The sequence below is a fragment of the Peromyscus californicus genome, unplaced genomic scaffold (assembly GCF_007827085.1).
Source record: "Peromyscus californicus insignis strain IS unplaced genomic scaffold, ASM782708v3 Scaffold_12__1_contigs__length_115047231, whole genome shotgun sequence".
Taxonomy (NCBI): domain Eukaryota; kingdom Metazoa; phylum Chordata; class Mammalia; order Rodentia; family Cricetidae; genus Peromyscus; species Peromyscus californicus.
Genome location: NW_026294413.1, coordinates 104,887,185 through 104,893,184, shown reverse-complemented (window position 1 = coordinate 104,893,184; position 6,000 = coordinate 104,887,185).

The following is a 6,000-nucleotide window of genomic DNA, read 5'->3' as shown; positions in this document are numbered from 1 at the left end:
AAACAAGAAGCAAGTGGAGAGACAGGTCATCGAGACAGTCAGTACTGGGGGACCAGCTGAGTCCGGGAGACCTCAGCCTTGATACACACACCAGGTATTAGATGTTAAAGTGATGTGGAGCCATGCTATGTGTCTGTCACTTTATGGGGTCTGGACTCAAGCATTATGCCCTTTCCTCAGCCTACGGTGTCTGTTAGGTTCTTGGGTCTGATTTCCCTGATATGTTTTTAATACGTCATGTGCTCCCATAGTTTCAATTCTCCCCAGTGAACTTACGTTCCCAGGAGTAAGTCATGTATTGGTCTGTGCTGGACGGATGGAGCACTGTCTGGGCCCACCCAGGGCTGCAGCCATCTTTCTCCTTCACAATGGTCTCATGTGACACAATGGACTCATGTGACACAATGGCCTCGTGTGACACAATGGACACTTGTAAAATGGAATCTCCTAGGGCCGTGTGCAACCTGAAAAACCACTGCTTTATGCAAGATGGAGTAACTCGGGGCATAGCTTGATCTCAAGGAAATCTCACTCTGTAGCTGAGGCTAGCCACAAATGCATGGTAATCCTCCTGCCTCAGCACCCCCAATTGCTGGGATTACAGACACTGCACTCAACTTAAAATGTACTTTTCTAATGCCTTGTCTAACTCAAGCTGAAAGCAATTTCCTTTCCTCCTCTCTCCTCTCCCTTGGGCCACTGATTTTCTTCTAAACTTGTTTCTTCAACTTTTCAGAATACTGTTCTGATTTGAAGTTGCAATCCAGAAAGGCACTACAAGCTGCATAGCATGGCTATGCAGCTTAACTTGGATGGATAAACTAGTGCAGTAGTGAAACCTAAGCCAAGGATTTCAGCCACAAGCAAATGCCTGGACCAAACACCTATCACTGCAGAATGCCAAGATTAGCTGGGACATCCAGCGCCACAGGCAAGTGTCCTGCCGATGGTAAGAAACAAGTGCCAGTCTCGGAAGGGAGGGCAAGGTGAAAACTGGGCATCATAGCTTATTTGATATTGAGAAAGAAGTGGAGCAATGACCACCATGCCTGGAAACAAAAGCTAATAGGCATGGAGTAGCTTGAGCACAGTGCCCCAGACGGTGGGGAAAGCTGCGAAATGGGAGGAACTTTTTCCACTTTCTGTCATCTCAGATTACTGCTCTGAATAAAGTGGAGAACCCAAAGCAGTTATGGTTTTGCTATGATCCTAGACTGAGTTTGGGCAAACCTGTGACCCTAAAGAGCATGGACAAACCTATGACCCTAACCTGAGCATGGGCAAACCATATTCTTTCTGGTTATAGTTATCATCTCAGAAAATCCCCTGACAAAGTGAGTGTTAACACACTCCCCCTCTAGAATGCACGGATCATCAGGGTGGGGGGCAGACTGGTAGACTAGCATGTTGACAATACTTTAGTGCCAGAACCCCCTTTGGCTGTCTGTGAACTCCATAGATCCATTCTCAGAACTATTGCTGTTCTGAGGCAGGCCCTAATGTACCCCCAGGTGGGCTTGGAGCTGACTCCAGCCAAGGATGAGCCTGAAGTCCTAATCCCGAATCTCTGGAGTAGCTAGGATTACATCATAGGCCTCTATGCCTCATTTTAGGTAGTGCTGAGAATTGAACCCAGGGCCTCAGGTATGCTGGGCTAGCACTCTTGCCACTGAGATACATCTCTAACTCAGAATTGGCTTTAAATACAAATAGTGAGATACATAGGATTAGAAAGGAAACCAATTGCTTTGACTCACAGCTTCACCCAGGAACTCCACACAAGCACGGAGACAAGTGGGATCTAATGTTAAAGAGATGCATAGAGCAGCAGCATGGCTATGCAAACAAAACCAGAAGGCCTTCGCCAAATGCTGCATGGGTTTAGCCACCACGAGGCCAACACTCATGGGACTCCACCCTGGAGACTGGAATCCCAGGCTTGTTTAATATGATTGTAAAGTTGTATCTCCCATAAGTTGGTGTCTGTCCTAGGTTTTCAACTTATTCTGCATGGAAAACTGTCATTTATCTTGTCCCCATTAGATAGCTGGCAAGGACTTCAATTTCTCCAACTTGGAAGGTCAATAGCCCCAAGTCAAAGCAATTCTAGAAGTCAGGCCTTCACTGCTCAACTCCCCCTTAAGATGGAAGAGAGACAAGTCCTCCTGAAGGGAATGAAATGGTGTGATAAGACATGGGCTCTCATACACTCAGCACATAAGCCTATCGCCCACCCCTTTCTCCTCCCTTGCTAATGTACAGAGTGTGTCTGTCCCTCATCCCCCACCCCCTCCTCCTCCCTTCCTAATGTACAGAGTGTGTCTGTCCCTCATCTTCTCCTTCATCGCTAGGTGAAAACCACCAGGTAAGATATAATGCCAGGACATGTCTTGGGACATACAGGCTACTGATGTATCTCTGTCTTACAGGGAAAATGCCACTGGTAGCCCGAGTTTCCTCATCACCAGTACTGTTCCCTTGCCCTCGCATCCTTTTCTTTCCAACTGAAGTTTTTGTAAGGTGTGAGAGTATAGACTTCCTGATAAAGCAGGTAGGGGAAGTCCTACACACAGAGTGTGTATCCAGGACTAAAAGCGCTATTGCTATGTAATCATGTAACCCTGCCAAGTGTGTGGCGTGGGGGCACAGCAGGAGTCACCCAGCCCTTTGGGCATTGAGGAGGATGAGAAACTGTGTGTGTGTGTGTGTGTGTGTGTGTGTGTGTGTGTGTGTGTGTGTGTGTACACCTGTGTGTGTAGAGGTCAGAAGATAACTTGAAGGAGTTGGTTCTCTCCTACCTCCTGTGTCTTGGGAGTTGAACTCAAGCTGAGAGGCTTGTCAGCAGCATCTTTTACCACTAAACATTTTGCTGGCCCTAGATCTTTTTTTAATGTGTATGAGGGTCTTGCCTGTTTGTGTGTCTGTGCACCACATGTACGCAGTGCCCCTGGAGGCAAGAAGAGGGTGTTTAATCCCCTGTGACTGGAACTAAGAACAACTGTGAGCTACTATGTGGGCACTAGGAACTAAACCCAGGTCCTCTGCAAAAACAGCCAGTGCTCTTAACTAGTGAGCCATCATCTCCCCAGCCCCTGCTGACTTACACTTTAAAGCTGAAGTCTCCAGCACCAGCAGAGCACAGATAAAACTTACTCACTGCTTACATTTTGTTTCTAAAGCTATGTATGACACGTGGAGATTTTTGTGTAAAACCCTCTATGAGGACTTACAAACTCCCATGTGAACATGAGAAGTACAGTAAATGACCTGTTTGGAAATAGCCCCAAATAAGACACATTCTAACATTTGCAGGTACAGTGGCTCCCCAGCCTGGGGGGTTCATCTACTTTACAGAATCCATGAAGAAGAACATGAGGCATCAGTAGAGGCAGGTGCTGCTGACAGTGGAGACCCGAGCTCAGGCTGAGGTGAAGTTGTTCCTGGAGAAGCATGCCAACGGGCAGGTACCTTCCAGTCCTTGGCAACTAGTTCCAAAAGGAACCCAGTGTGGGTCTACTAGACTCCACAGCAAAAGCCAAGCTTATGAATTGATCTCACTTTCATTCTGACTGTGGATTAACAACTGCTGCTCTGGACTCTCACCTTTCCTGTTTTCATGGTCCAGCCATGACTAGTTAATATCTGGGTCCTGCTTCCACTCAGGGCAGCAATAATTTATATACTTCTGCATATGCATATTTTCCCCATTTCCCCAATTTCATACGTGTCTACTTGTGCAAATGTGCAGTATGCATGTGTGTGCACCTGTACATAGAAGCACCTGCATGTGCACACCTGAAGCTGATGTCGGGAACTGTCTGGGATTGCTCTTCCATGTTATTCCTTGAAGCAGGGTCTCTCAGTCAAACTCAGATCTCAATGATATGGATAGCTCAATAGCCAGCTTTCTCTGAGGAATCCCAGAGATCCCCTTATCTCCACCTTCTGAGGCCACCATACCCATCCAGAAAACTGGGTTCTGTGGACTCAAACTCTAGTTCTCAGACCTACCAAGCCCCTACATGTATACATTTCAAAGGAATAATAAGGGAAAATGTAAAATCAAGCTATACAAGTTTTTAATGCCCAGATGTGCATTCTTTAACCTTTGTACACACTCAGGATGGGGAGAGCCTGCCATAGATGCTTCAGCCCTGGTTGGGCTGCTCTTTACAGCTACTGTTCTTATATACTACCTAGAAAGGCTTCTCCCAATCATGGTCTCAACAATTCTCGATCATACAATCCCTCCTCTTTCTTGCCGATTGGATTCCTGGAGTTCCACCTGGGGCCTGGCATCCGCTTTCATCAGTCATTGAATGAGAGTTTTAGCATGACAGAGTGTTTGGCCTTCCAATCACCAGAGTACAAATAGCCAAACTAGTAGAAACACATGAAATATGAACCAATAGCTGAGGAGCCCCCAACTGGATCAGGCCCTCTGGATAAGTGAGACAGTTGATTAACTTGAACTGCTTGAGAGGCCCCTAGGCAGTGGGACCGGGACATGTCTTTAGTGCATGAGCTGGCTATTTGGAACCTGGAGCCTATGCAGGGACACTTTGCTCAGCCTGGTGAAGGGAGAAGGGGACTGGACCTGCCTCAACTGAATCTACCAGGCTGAACTAAATCCTCAGAGGAGTCCTTGCCCTGGAGGAGATGGGAATGGGGTGTGGGCTGGGGGGAAGGCAGGGGGGCGGGAGGAAGGAGGACAGGGGAATCTGTGGCTGATATGTAAAATTAAATTAAACTATAAAATAAAAAAATAAAAAATTTTTAAAAAAATTTAAAAAAAAAGAAGAAAGGCTTCTCCTTCTTGTTAATCTCATTCTGCATTCCCTGCTCAAATTAACGTTTTTGTTGTTTTTTTGCTGTCCCTGGGGGTGAAGCCCAGGGCCTCGGAAATGCTGCCCCTGTACTCTCCCACTGAACTTCTCCCCAGGGTTCCTAGGGAATTCTGTGTATTAGACTTCGCCTGTTCAGATTGCTGTGTGCATTCTCTCTCTTGGTTAGACACAGACCAAGTCATGACTCAATCATATATATGTCTTAGCATATCATTATCTAAAACAATTCATTGGGGTCTGGCAAGTTGGATCAGTAGGAAAAGGCACTTATTTGTCCTGTAAGCCTGATGACATGAGTTTAATCCCCAGAACCCATGTAAGGGTGGAAGGAGAGAACCAACTCTGAAATGTGGCCATTTACCTCCATACACTTACCCTGATATTTATGCTACCACACAAATACATCGTGCACACACATTGACTGTCCCGATTGGTGTTGGTTTACTTTTGTTTTTATTTGTTTTTGTCAACTCAATACAAACTATAATTATCTGGGAAGAGAAACCTCCGTTTCTATTACAGAGAAAAATGCCTCTGTAAGATTCCCTGTGAGCAAGTCTGTGGAGGCTGTTCTCAGTTGATGATCTATGAGAGAGGCCCCATCCCACTGTGGGTGGTGCAATCATTGGGCAGGTGGTCCTGGGTTCTATAAGAAAGCAGGCTGAGCAAGTCATGGGGAGCAAGCCAGTAAGCAGCACCCCTTTATGACCTCTGCTTCAGTTTCTGCCTCCATGTTCCTGCCTTGAGTTTCTGTCCTGACTTCTCTTGGTGATGGGTTGTGACCTGAGAACTGTAAAATGAAATAAGCTCTTTCAGCCTCAAGTTTCTTTTGGTCATGATATTCTATTACAGCAATAGAAACTTCAAGACAGAAATTGATACCAAGTCATGGAGTATTGCTGTAACAGACCTGAACATGTGTTTTTGAGAGGATTGTGATAGCATTTGAACTTTGGTCTGGAAAAACCCTTGAGTGCTCAGAACTTAGTGGTCTGGTCTGTGGGAACTTGGAAGATAAGAACATTGAGAACAAGCCAGGCATGGTAGTGAACACCTTTGATCCCAGGACTTGGGAAGCAGAGGCAGGCAGATTTCAATGAGTTTGAGATCTACATGGCAAGTTCCAGACTGCATATAGAATTCTGTCTCAAAA